Raw genomic sequence first — 14018 nt, 5'->3', positions numbered from 1 at the left:
TGCCCTCTCAGCAGGCTGCTGGAGCTAGTGTGTCTGAGCACCACCCACCTGCAAACTGCAAGGTTGGGGCGAGAGATGGGGAATGGCAGTAAGTTCCTGCCCAGCGAAGGAAACCTGCTCCCCTCACCCAGACAACAAAACCCCAGATCCCCCTGAAGAACAAATACAAAGTGCTGCAAGTGGAATACACCCTCAAGGATGAGGACGATGGCTCCCACAGCCTAGAATCTTTCCCTAGGCTGCACCATCCTCAGAAAAAGATAAAAACATCTTCCATTAAGAAGAAGAGGAGAGTGATTGTCATAGGGGATTCCCTTCTAAAAGGAACAGAGGGATCCATCTGCAGACCGGACCCGCTCCACAGAGAGGTCTGCTGCTTACCGGGGGCATCGGTGAAGGAGGGAGCTAGAAAACTTCCTTCCCTGGTCCAAGAGATGGACTACTATCCTCTGATAGTATTCCAAATTGGTAGTGATGACACAGAAAACAGAAAGCCCAAAGCCATTAAGAGAGACTTCAGGGCTCTAGGGAAAATGATGGAGGGCTCTGGGGCTCAAATAGTATTTAGCTCCGTTCCAATGCTAAATACAGAGGAGCAAGAAGTCAAAAAGAAGAAATTGATTAATGCCTGGCTCTGAGCCTGGTGTGAGGAGAGGGGTTTCAGTTTCTTTGATCATGGGGTGGCCCACACACCCCCAGGCTTTCTTACTAGGGATGGGACACGCATATCTCCTAGGGGGACTAAAGCCCTTGCTAAAAATCTAGCTAGGCTCATAAACCAAGCTTTAAACTAGATGTGAAGGGGGAGGGGGATGAGACCAGGCTGGACAGGAGTGAGCCTGGACGTGGGGCACTGGTGACTCGGAGATGGTGTGCTGGTCAGGACCACCAGTACATAACCACACAGCAAGTGGGGGTGATTACACCTGGGGACAGTAAGGAAGATACGGGCAATCTAGTGTTAGCTACTCCAACGACCAGTCAATTGTGAATAAACTCTATTCCCTCTAAGAGGGCTGAAGGTTCGCCAGTCCAGCTGAAGTGCATTTACATCAATGCATGCAGCATGGGTGTAGAGGATTGGTTAAGAAGGAAAGGGCATCAGGATGCTGGCTCTTTAAGGCTTGATATTTTGGCAGGGCCTCAATCTCAGAATAACCTTGACATTTAGAGGAAGTTGGTTTGTAGCAAGGCAAGGTGGGTAATGTAGTAAGTAATACAGCTGAACGCAAGGCGGAACAAGAACAGAGCATGCTTGGCAATCACTACCAATAGGCACGTAGCACGTAGTAACTGCTGACCAATCAGTGTGTGAGTAGTGGACACAGACCAATAAACACTTTACGCGTAGACTGTAACGCGGTGTATAAAAGTTGGTGGAGGGTTCACAATAAACTGAGCAAGATTCTAAACTCATAGTGGGTGTGGTCTTGACTACGGCTGCTTTCCTTGCAACATATTGGCGCTCATGAACAGGGATGTGGCAGGATCCAGGGGAGGAAGGATCACGGAGGACTTCTCAAATCTGCTAAAAACGGGGGAGCAGATGGAGAAGGGGAGAGCAGAGCGAGGAGGCATCTGCTGCTGGGAAGCAGACAGCTGGAGCTCTTGGACCGAGTGCACCGGGAAGAGCCTCGCACCGGTAAGACCGCGCAGATGGGTCGAGACGCGGCACTCACGCTTTTGGTTGATATTCTCTCTAAGAGAGAGGTAGGCGTGAGCACGAAGAAGCTTTTGGAGCTTTGTGACTGGGGACTTAAACGGGGTTGTTTTAAAGACCCAAAGATTTATTTTGACGTGGAATGGCGGAACGTGGGCAATCAGTTGTGGGGTGCTACGATAGAGGAAAAAAAAGGAGTGAAAAAGCTGGGGGCTCCCTGGCAGAAAGTTTTTGAAGCGTTAAAGGTGCATGTCGGCTCTAAAAAGCAGAGCGATAATTTCAAGCGGAGTGCAGGATCTTCAACAACTGTACTAACCTCCCACCTCCCTAAACTGGCTGCGCTTGCCTCTGCACCCCCCGACGGGAGGGCTGACAATCCCTTTGACCCGGGTCCGATAGACACCAACAAGAAGCCCGATCCACCCCCTCACTGTCCCTCAGACCAATGGGTGCAAGCCAGGAGGGAGGCACAGCAGCAGGGAGAAGCTGAAATATTGCAAGCTTTGATCTGTGCGCGGCATGGCAGTCTGCGCTGGGAACCAATTAGTGACGAAGCGATAAAGGAGATTCCAAAAACTGTAAGAAGAGAACCAAGCCACCTGGCCGAGGGCCGCTCCCCCACCCCTCCAGCTCCTGCGGAACGGTTCACCGTAGGGGGGCCTCTGCCCTGGGCTAAGGGGGGTCCACCTGCTGCTGCAGCAAAACTCAAGCAGTTTTCAGCGTTGCAGAAGGGACTGTTAACAGATACGATAAGAAATGGCTCAATTAAACAACGTTGGTAGCAGTTCAAGAGTCAAGACAGCTTAAATAATGCAATTTTACAACAGATGCTGCTTTTTGGTTTATCAAACACTTACAAAGATACCGGATGTTAGAAAGTTGAAACAGGCATGACCTGTATATGGTGTTTATAGATAGATTGAAGGATGTGCTTGACAAGCAAGTAAGACAACCGAGCAGTTACAGAAGCCTTAATTTTGCAATCACTGACAAAAAATCCTAATGACGAATATGGAAAGATATGGTGTGGTCTGAAAACTCCTACAATAACAGCTGGGATCATTTACCTATCAAGCACAGCTCGTAGCTGCCCTGACTGTAATCTGGGACAGAAATACGTTCTGTCAGAGACGCGGCAAAGAGAGACATTTTAAAAGAGACTGCCACACGCAACGCCAGGAGAGAGGGCCTAAAATCTGCCCTTGGTGTGGAAAGTGCAAACATTTTACCAGTTGGTGTAAATCAAAATGGGATAAGAACGGGACAGTATTGTCAGAAAACCAGGAGCAAAGCATGGTTCAGAGGCACGTACCAACACAGACGCCTCCGCAGCAAGCAGCAGCTCTCACCTCAGAGCAAGAACCAGATGCAGCACCGAGATAGACGTAATCACCACCATCGCAGTAGTGCTGCAATCGTCTGCACTTCACACAATACCATGGAACGTAAAAGGACCATTGGAGGGTGGCTTTACTAACTTGTAATTAGAATGATTGTCAATAACTCGATTGGGAATCTTTGTTTTACCTGGGGTCATTGATGCAGGCTGTTCTGAAATAATTCAGGCAAGGGTATGGATGCTGTCTCCACTAGTGTTATGAACACCATTTCCACTAGTATTAATACCAACAGATAGCCAGATAGTGTATTTAAGTTTGTTCAAAGCAGCTGTGTTCCAAGCTGACTCTGTAGAGCATGGCTCACAAGGATTCGAGTCCATAAGAATCCCTGAAATACATTTGGCTTAGTCCCTACGACTGAAAAATTGGGTACATTGCAAAATTTAGTGGAAGAGCAAATAGATCACGGGCATACAGTCCCATTTAATAGTCCTTGGAACGCACCTGTATTTGTGATTAAAAAAAAAAAAAGAAATCTGGAAAATGGCGTTATTCACATGACTTTTCTAGACAAACTACAAGAGGCCTTAAATAAGCAGGCAGACAATATCGCCACTAGATAAGTGTTGCTTAAACAATTAGCCTTAAAGAATGCAAAGATGGACTTACTGCACTGTTAATTGCATCATCACCTGTTACAAAGATTGTTTATTTTACCAGAATTGACTGATGCTGACTTTACGAGAGCGATGCAAGTAATAGTTTGGATGTCTATGCCTCCAGACTTTATATCAAAGGGCACTAGAATCACTCATCTGATTTGTTTTTCAGCAATTGCACCCCATGAAGAGACAGAGGCTGTGGTTCAACTGACCAGTCCGTGATTCTATCAATACAGAAACTACAAAAGACTACCATAAGTGAAATATTTGTTAGGCAATCCATATAAGCCTTATTAGATAATGCATCTACGTATTTTAAGTGTTGTATGTTTCCAGTACCATGTGTAGTTTAAATATTCGTAGCGTGGAAAAATTGTGGATCCAATAGTGATAACCAACATTGTATGAATGTATTTGGTTAGCTGAGAAATGAGTGGTTGTGTGTATGTGTGTGCGTGTTTGAAGCGCTTCAAACGTTTGTAAGACTTAGAAATTGGTTTTGATTAATCTTGAAAATATAACTCTGGGACCTTTCAATCTCAAATGTCCACTAAGCCGGCAAACAGGTAGATTTACCTGGGGATCTTTGGAATGAAAGGCTTCAGCAGGAAAAGTTTTAAAATACCTAGCAAAACATGCAGCTGTATGTGTGTGAATGCCCCCCACCCCCACCCCCCCCGCCCTTCCCCTTCCTTCCCCTTCCTTTCTAAGTTTTTTTTTCTTTCAGCCTTGAAGAAGTCCAGAGGAGTTAACGGTGTTATCTCTCTAGGGGAATGTTGTGAGAACACTCTGCATTCCAGTCTCACTGGAACTAGTCAGCAATTGCTGGGTCCTAGTGCAGACAACCTTTAGGGATAATTGAGGCAATGATAGAGGAAAATTCAAAAGATTCATTACAAATTATTGAGTGGATATTTTGCCACACTAACGATGATATTGCACCACTTTTGCCACTGTTGCGTGGGACTGATGCATCCAAGCGCCTACGACTTACAGAAAACCAGAAACAATGCATCACCCACTTGGGACAATTGATTAGCTCGCGTTGGGCTTCTCGACATCTTTTAGATGAGCCATTGCGACTGATCATCGTGTCTTTACGCTTGTCTGTATGTGCTGTCATTGCACATTGGCAAAAACAAAAAGGGGGAAATTCCCTCCAGATTTTGGAGTGGGTATTTCTGTCCAGTCAACCAAGGACAAATATTCAACCGCGACTTGTGGCTGTCGGAGAAGTAATCAGAAAGGGACGATCACGAACATTGGCATTAAGTGGAAATGAGCCCGACAGCACCCACATTCCAATGACAGTGGCCGACTGGGAATGGTGCATGCGACATTCTATACCTTTACAACTTGCATTGCTGGGGTATAGTGGATATGTATCTACAGAAATGCCAGTGGAAAAGATTGGACACCTTCTAAGGAATTATCAATGGATCTCTATTCCTCGCTCTAAGGAAAAACCCATACAAGGGGCCTTGACGGTCTTTACTGATGCCGGTAAACGATCTCGCCGAGCAGCAGTTACTTGGGAACATAATGGACATTGGTCTCACCAGATACTCAATGCGGAATCGGGCGACACCTTGCAGACATTAGAACTAACTGCTGTTTGTTGGGCTATGAAACGATGGTTACATCATCCAGTAAACGTGGTCACGGACTCATTGTATGTGGCTGGAGTTGTCCAACGAATAGAGGACGCTTTCTTACGAGATATTTCTAATAGACGATTGTTTGATCTGTTTCAGCAGTTACGACAAGCACTGATATTACGAACTGCTCCATATTGTGTCATTCATATAAGAAGCCATAAGTGGCAACATGGTTTGGGCCTGGGGAATGATCGGGCAGATCAGTTGGTAACGATTGGTCAGCCAAGGGCTCCTCTTAATCAGTTTGAGTTAGCCAGAATGGCACATGAACAGTTTCATCAAAATGCACGAGGCTTGCAACAACAGTTTAAACTTTCAATCACTGATGCTCAGGGAATAGTTAGAAGCTGTCCGCAATGCAGTCATCATGGTCCGGGATTAGGGATTGGGGTCAACCCCCGTGGGTTAAAAGCATTAGAATTATGGCAGATGGATGTTACTCATGTACCGGAGTTTGGAAGGTTAAAATATGTGCATGTGTCTATAGATACTTATTCTAGAATGGTATGGGCAATCGCTCAGCCTGGCGAAAAGGCTCTTCATGTTTGCCGACATTTGACATCTTGTTTTGCTATAATGGGTGTCCCTGAAACTATTAAAACAGATAATGGACCAGCGTATGTCAGCAAAGTAGTAGAGCAGTTTTTGAACACGTGGGGAGTTCAGCACAAGACAGGGATCCCAAATAATCCCACAGGGCAAGGTATTATTGAACGGGCACATCGTACACTGAAAGATTATCTGAATAAATTTAAAGACATTCTAGACCCCAAGGAGCGTTTAAACAAAACCTTGTTTGTTTTAAATCATTTATGCTTGTTTGGGGAGAGTAAGGAGCCACCAGTAATTATACATTATACTCAGGCACAAGCAGGACAAACTTCGTCAACTATGTCAGTCTATTACAGAAATCCCAAGTCAGGAATCTGGGAGGGACCAAGTGATGTATTATTTAACGGACGAGGATATATGTGTGTTCTTACTCTGACAGGACCCTTGTGGGTGCCCAGTAAATGGACCCGCATTAGTACAGCAGAAAGGACTAGCTCTGCTACGAATCAGGAAGAGAATGAGAACAATGAGCATGATTAGAGGAGTTTAGATGCTAACAGTAATCTATGGTATTGCCGCATAGATTCCATCGCAACCAAAGACTAACGTCTGGGTGATATCTGACCAGATGAGAAGCTATTTGAAAAACTTTCAAATTAGTAATAACCTGGGACTGGATAAATGGCTTAGAAACCTGGAACTCTTTGAATGGCTCTCGGAGACGGTTAAAGGAATGATATTGGTTGTAACATTGTTAATTGTACCTTGCTTGTTACATTGTTGACAAAGAGCAGCAGGAAAGTGGTTAAATCAAGTGCTGATAGTGCAAAAAACAAAAAGGGGGAATTGTAGAGGATAGGTTAAGAAGGAAAGGGCATCAGGACGCTGGCTCTTTAAGGCTTGATATTTTGGCAGGGCCTCAATCTCAGAATAACCTTGACATTTAGAGGAAGTTGGTTTGTAGCAAGGCAAGGTGGGTAATGTAGTAAGTAATACAGCTGAACGCAAGGCAGAACAAGAACAGAGCATGCTTGGCAATCACTACCAACAGGCACGTAGCACGTAGTAACTGCTGACCAATCAGTGTGTGAGTAGTGGACACAGACCAATAAGCACTTTATGCGTAGACTGTAACGCGGTGTATAAAAGTTGGTGGCGGGTTCGCAATAAACTGAGCAAGATTCTAAACTCATAGTGGGTGTGGTCTTGACTATGGCTGCTTTCCTTGCAACATATGGGGAATAAGAACGAGGAGTTGGAAGCTGTCCTAGGGCAAGGAGACTATGATGTCGTTGCCATCACAGAAACATGGTGGGATGACTCATATAACTGGACTGCAGCTATGGTGGGGTATAAACTCTTCAGGCGGGACAGGAAGGGCAGGAGAGGAGGCGGGGTAGCCCTCTATCTAAGAGAGGACTTGGATACCCTCGAGCTTGATTATGGTGATGAGGAGATCGAGTGCCTGTGGGTTAAAATGAGAGGAGCCCAAAAGAAGGCAGATTTTGTGATGGGAGTCTGTTATAGACCACCCAGCCAAGAAGCAGCAGCTGATGAGCTCTTCTATAAACAGCTGGAGATAGCCTCTAGATCGATGCCACTTGTTCTTGTGGGAGACTTCAATCTGCCTGATATCTGCTGGAAGTACAATACAGTAGAAAGGAAGCAGTCCAGGAGGTTCCTGGAGTGCGTGGAAGACAACTTCCTTGCACAACTGGTGAGTGGGCTGACAAGGGAAGGTGCCCTCCTTGACCTGCTGTTAGTGAACAGAGAAGGCCTTGTGGGGGATGTGGTGGTAGGAGGACGCCTGGGACAAAGTGATCACAAGATAGGGTTTTCAGTTCTAGGTGAGGTGAAGAGGGTGGTTAGCAGGACAGTCGCATTAAATCTCCAGAGGGCAGACTTGGGACTGTTCAGAAGGCTGGTTGGCAAAGTCCCTTGGGAGACAGTCCTTAAGGGCAAGGGAGCCCATGAGGGCTGGGAGCTCTTCAAAAAGGAAATCCTAGCAGCTCAGGAGAAAGCCATCCCCATGTTCTGGAAAAAGAGCCGGCGGGGGAAAAAAACAGCTTGGTTGAGCAGGGAGATCTTGAGGGGCATCAAAAAGAAGAGGAATGTCTATGAGCCTTGGAAGAAGGAACCAGCGTCTTGGGTGGACTACAGGAGGGAAGTGATATTGTACAGGGAAAAATCAGGAGGGCTAAGGCCCAACTACAAATCAGATTGGCTAAGCCTGTGAAAGATAATTAAAAAATCTTTCTACAAATATATTAACAATAAAAGGAGGACTAGGGTGAATATACAGTCCCTATTGGATGCAGAAGGAACAACAGTGACAGGGGATGAGGACAAGGCTGAGGTACTTAATGCCTTCTTTGCCTCAGTCTTTAATAGTAAGGAAAGTTGCTCCCTATGTGTACAAATCCAGGAGTTAGAGGAGCAGAAAAAAGCTCCCATGATCCAAGAGGAGGTGGTTAGAGACTTGCTTGCCCAGCTAGACACCCGCAAGTCTATGGGGCCGGATGGGATCCACCCAAGGGTATTAAAGGAGCTGGCGGATGTGCTGGCCAAACCCCTTTCCATCATCTCCCAACAGTCCTGGAAGACTGGGGAAGTCCCACTGGACTGGAGGCTGGCTGATGTTGTGCCCATCTACAAGAAGGGTCGCAGGGAGGATCCAGGGAACTACAGGCCTGTCAGTCTGACCTCAGTGCCAGGGAAAGTCATGGAGCAGGTGATCTTGAGTGCTATCATGAAGCACATGCAAGAGAGCCGGGTGATCAGGCCCAGTCAACACAGGTTCACAAAAGGCAGGTCTTGCCAGACTAACCTGATCGCCTTCTATGACAAAGTGACTCAACTACTGGATGAAGGAAAGGCTGTGGATGTGGTCCTCCTGGACTTCAGTAAAGCCTTTGACACAGTTTCTCACAGCATTCTGCTTAGGAAACAGTCAGCCTCTGGCCTGGACAGGCGCACACTCTCCTGGGTGGAAAACTGGTTGGATGGCCGGGCCCAGAGAGTGGTGGTAAATGGTGTGAAATCCAGCTGGAGGCCAGTGACAAGTGGGGTTCCCCAGGGCTCAGTGCTGAGTCCAGTCCTTTTCAATGTCTTTATCAGTGACCTGGATGAAGGCATTGAAGTTTGTAGACGATACTAAGCTGGGTGGAAGCGTGGATCTGTTGGAGGGTAGGGAGGCTCCAAAGGGATCTGAACAGGCTGGACCGCTGGGCTGAGACCAATGGCATGAGGTTTAACACGGCCAAGTGCCGGGTGCTGCACTTGGGGCACAACAACCCTATGCAGTGCTACAGACTAGGAGGTCTGTCTAGAAAGCTGCCTGGAGGAGAGGGACCTGGGGGTGTTGGTTGACAGCCGACTGAATATGAGCCAGCAGTGTGCCCAGGTGGCCAAGAAGGCCAATGGCATCTTGGCTTGTATCAGAAACGGCGTGACCAGCAGGTCCAGGGAGGTTATTCTCCCTCTGTACTCGGCACTGGTGAGACCGCTCCTCGAACACTGTGTTCAGTTCTGGGCCCCTCACCACAGGAAGGATGTTGAGTCTCTGGAGCAAGTCCAGAGAAGAGCAACGAAGACGGTGAGGAGGCTAGAGAACAGGCCTTATGCGGAACGGCTAAGAGAGCTGGGGTTGTTTAGCCTGGAGAAGAGGAGGCTGAGGGGAGACTTCATTGCTCTCTACAGCTTCCTGAGGAGGGGAAGCGGAGAGGGAGATGCTGACCCCTTCTCCCTGGTGCCCAGTGACAGGATACTTGGGAATGGTTCAAAGTTGCGTCAGGGAATGTTCAGACTTGGACATCAGGGAAACATTTCTTTACCGAGGGTGTGAGCGAATGCTGGAAGAGGCTTCCTAGAGAGGTGGTCGATGCCTGTGCCTGTCAGTGTTTAAGAGGCATTTGGACAATGTCCTTAAGAAGATGCTTTAACTTTTGATCAGCCCTGAATTGCTCAGGCACTTGGACTAGATGACTGTAGTTTACTTCTTGTTGATATCCAAAGTAGGGCCACAGTATTTCTAGTGGTTGCTTTTGAGACAAATGTTACTTTGGTCAGCTTGGGTTGGCTGTCCTGACCTTATGGGTGGGTGAGGGGGATTGGAGAGACAGCCTTGATGCTGTGGGAGCACTGCTCAGCAGTAGCCAAAACACTGGTGTTATCAACACCTTTCTGGCTACAAATGCAAAGCACAACACTAGGAGGCCTGCTATGGGGGAAGTTAACTCCATCCTGGCCAGACCCAACATAATCTCCACCCCTTATTCCCTACTGTTAGTCATGCTTAGGTCCTACATAATTGGATGTGTTTGCATATCTTCTGACCATCCCCTTTTATCTATTTCTCATTTCGGAAATCCCCTCTCAACAATGCTTCCAGCTTATAAAGACGGCCTAAATATATCTGTATGTTGGGTATACTATATATATGTTCTCATTAACTACTATCCCTTGTTTCTTAACAGGCAGATATTATTTTCCCATTCCATGGGCTTCTGCCATTCCCCAAAATTTTCATGAGAACAGCCTATGACTCGGGCCCCATCTGTTAAGGTGGTCTCTCAGGGCAGAAGAATCATAGAATCCCTAGGTTGGAAAAGACCTTTGAGATCGCAAAGTCTGACTGTACCTGTCCACTACTAAATCATATCTCTAAGCACTTAATCTACCCGTCTTTTAAATACCCCCAGGGATGGGGACTCAACGAACTCCCTGGGCACCCTCTGCCAGTGCTTGATAACTCTTTCAGTGAAGAGGCTTTTCCTAATGTCCAATCTGAACCTCCCCTGGCGCAACTTGAGGCCATTTCCCTCTCATCCTATCACTTGGGCACAGAGACCAACACCCACCTCTCTACAACCTCCTTTCAGGTAGCTGTAGAGAGTGATAAGGTCTCCCCTCAGCCAGAGGCAGCCAGGTTCTCAAGCAGAACCCTGTGGGAAACTGTGTCAAAGGCTTTACTGCAGTCCAGGTCCACTACATGCAAAGCTTGTCCCTCATCCACTAAGCAGGTCAACTTGTCCTAGAAGGAGATGAGGTTGGTCAGGCAGGACCCGCCTTTCATAAACCCATGTTCACTGGGCCTGATCACCTGGTTGTCTTGCGTGTGCTGGGAGATGGCACTCAAGACGACCTGCTCCATGACCTTCCCTGGCACCGAGGTCAGACTGACAGGCCTGGAGTTTCCCAGATCCTCCCTCTGTTCCTTCTTGTAAACGGGCATAACATCAGCCAGCCTCCAGTCAAGTGGAGCCTCCCCAGTGAGCCAGGACTGCTGGTAGATGAGGGAAAGGGGTTTGGGGAGCACCTCCGCCAGCTCCCTCAACGCCCTCAGGTGGATCCCATCCGGCCCCATAGACTTGTGAAAGTCTAATTGGCCAAGCAGGTCTCTAACCAGTTCCTCTTGGATCATGGGAGCTTTGTTCTGCTCTCCCTTCCTGTCTTCTGGCTCAGGGGGGCTGGGTACCTGGCGGTCATTGGACCTTACTATTAGAGACTGAGGCAAAGAAGGCATGAAGTACCTCAGCCTTATCCTCATCCTTTGTCACTGTTGTCCCACCTGCATCCAGTAAAGGATGGAGATTCTCCTTGGCCCTCCTTTGGCTGTTGATATATTTATCGAAACAGGTTTTATTATCTTTCACAGAATTGGCCAATTTCGGTTCTAGTTGGGCTTTAGCCCTTCTGATTTTCCCTCTGCATGACCTCGCTTCATCCCTGTAGTCCTCCCGAGATGCCTGCCCCTTCTTCCAAAGCTCATAGACTTTCCTCTTTTTCCTGATTTCCACCCAGATCTCCCTCTGCTCAGCCAGGCCTGTTTTCTCCCCGACCTGCTCATTTTCCGGCATCTTGCGCCACCAGGAATTCCTTCTTGAAGAGCATCCCGCCCTCTTGGGCTCCTTTGCCCTCAGGACTGCCTCCCAAGGGACTCTGTCAGCCAAGCCCCTAAACAGTCCAAAGTCTGCCCTCTGGCAGTCCAAGGTGGCCGTTCTGCTGACTCCCCTCCTTCCTTCTCCTAGAAGCGAGAATTCGATCATCTCGTGATCGCTGTGCCCCAGGCGTCCTCCAACTATCACATCTCCCGCAAGGCCTTCTCTGTTCGCAAACAACAGGTCCAGCGAGGCGCTTCCCCTAGTCAGCTCACTCACCAGTTGCGTCAGGAAGTTGTCTTCCACGCACTCCAGGAACCTCCTAGACTCTTTCCTCTTTGCTGTATTATACTCCCAGCAGACATCTGGTAAGTTGAAGTCCCCCACAAGGGCAAGGGCTAGCGACCCTTAGACTTCTCCCGGTTGCTTGTAGAATATCTCATCAGCCTCTTCTTCCTGGCTGGGCACCACCATCACCATCACTGAGCTCAAGGCTATCAAACCACTCTCTCACATAGAGGGCCACCCCACCGCCCCTCCTTCCTCGCCTGTCCCACCTGAAGAGTTCATAGCCACCCATGGCAGCACTCTAGTTATGCGAGTCGTCCCACCACGTTTCCGTGATGGCAATTATACCATCGTTTTCTTGTAGTACAACAGCTTCCAACTCCTCCTGTTTGTTGCCCGTGCTGCGTGCACTGGTGTAGATGCACTTCAGTTAGGCTGTCGATCCCGCTACACTCCTGAGGGGAATAGTCTCAGCTCCTACGTGACTCCTCGCTGAATTTTCTAACCTATCAGTAATCTTTACATCTGTGGTGCCGCTTGGAGTGCTCTCACCCACTTCCTGTGAAGTGGCAGACCAAAGGGCCTTGCCAGCACACCATCACTGGAGTGCCATTCCCAGGTGTTTTTCTATCAAGCCTGGGTTTGTCCCCCTTCCCCTTCTCCTTTAGTTTAAAGCTCTATGGATGAGCCCTGCTAGCTTCTTGGTAAGCATCCTTTTGGCCCTTGGAGACAGGCACGCCCCATCCTTGGACAGCAAGCCTGGTGTTGTGCAGGCCAACCCATGGTCAAAACCCCAAAGTTTTGCTCCTCTCACCTGGCTTGGAGCCAGGTATTTATTTCTTGGCTCTTCCTACTCCTTCCCTCATCATTCCCTGACAGGGGAGAACACTACCTGCACATCCGATCCCTTCACCATTCATCCCAAGGCTCTGAAGTCCCTCTTAATTGCCCTCATGTTTCTTGTTGGGGTTTCAGTACTGCTTACTTGGAAAACCAATAGTGGATAATAATCCGTGGGCCTGACCAGGGTTGGAAGTCTTCTTTCCACACCTCTAATCGAGGCCCAAGGTGGGCAGCAGACTTCCCTATGAATTGGGTCCGGTCCACAGATCAGGCCTGCTGCTCCCTTCAGAAGGGAAGGATCACCTTCCTTGACCTGCTGGCAATGCTTTGCCTAATGATGCCTTTAGCCTTCTTTGCAGCAATAGCACACTGCTGGCTCACGCTCAACTTGGTGTCCACCAGGACCCCCATGTCCTTTTCTTGAAAGCTGCTTTCCAGATGGGTGGCCCCCAGAATGTACTGCTACATGAGGTTTTTCCTCCTTATGTGCAGGACTTGGCACTTCCCCTTGTTTAACTGCACAAGCTTCGTGTCAGCCCATTTCTCCAGCCTGTCCAGGTCCCTCTGGGTGACAGCACAACCCTCTGGTCTATCAATCAGCACTCCCTTGCTGAGTGTACACTCTGTTCCAGCATTCATCTAGATCATTAATGAAGATGTTAAACAGGATTGAACCCAGAACTGACCCTGTACTGAGCCCAGCCATTCAGCCAGTTTTCAATCCACATCATCCCCTGTGTCTGCAAAACCTCTCCTTCCCCCTGTTCATTCTCCAGTCCCCTCAGCACACATAAAACTTCCTGGGGCAACAGGAAGTGCAGGAAGTTTGGGTCAGTATGTAGTGGTACCTCTACTGGTAGCAGTCCCTTTAGAGTCAGACCTCTCGGCCCCTGCTCAGGCTACCACTAGAGCCACTCGAGCTCCTGTTCTCCAGCATGGTCTTCTGAGAACTGAGAATTCGATCATCTTGTGACCGCTGTGCCCCAGGCGTCCTCCAACTATCGCGTCTCCCGCAAGACCTTCTCTGTTCGCAAACAACAGGTCCAGCGAGGCGCCTCCCCTAGTCAGCTCACTCACCAGTTGTGTCAGGAAGTTGTCTTCCACGCACTCCAGGAACCTCCTAGACTCTTTCCTCT

At 48.3% G+C, this 14018-nt stretch overlaps 1 long non-coding RNA gene across 1 annotated transcript; it reads left to right on the top strand.

Moving 5' to 3' along the window:
* Nucleotides 1–1435: 1435 nt before the first annotated feature.
* Nucleotides 1436–7064, top strand: LOC138732929 (uncharacterized). Its single transcript, XR_011339337.1, has 2 exons — nucleotides 1436–1642; nucleotides 3832–7064. It is a non-coding gene; the product is annotated as an uncharacterized lncRNA (long non-coding RNA).
* Nucleotides 7065–14018: the final 6954 nt, after the last annotated feature.

The sequence above is a fragment of the Phaenicophaeus curvirostris genome, chromosome W, assembly GCF_032191515.1.
Source record: "Phaenicophaeus curvirostris isolate KB17595 chromosome W, BPBGC_Pcur_1.0, whole genome shotgun sequence".
NCBI lineage: Eukaryota > Metazoa > Chordata > Aves > Cuculiformes > Cuculidae > Phaenicophaeus > Phaenicophaeus curvirostris.
This window is presented reverse-complemented; position numbering and strand designations above follow the sequence as displayed.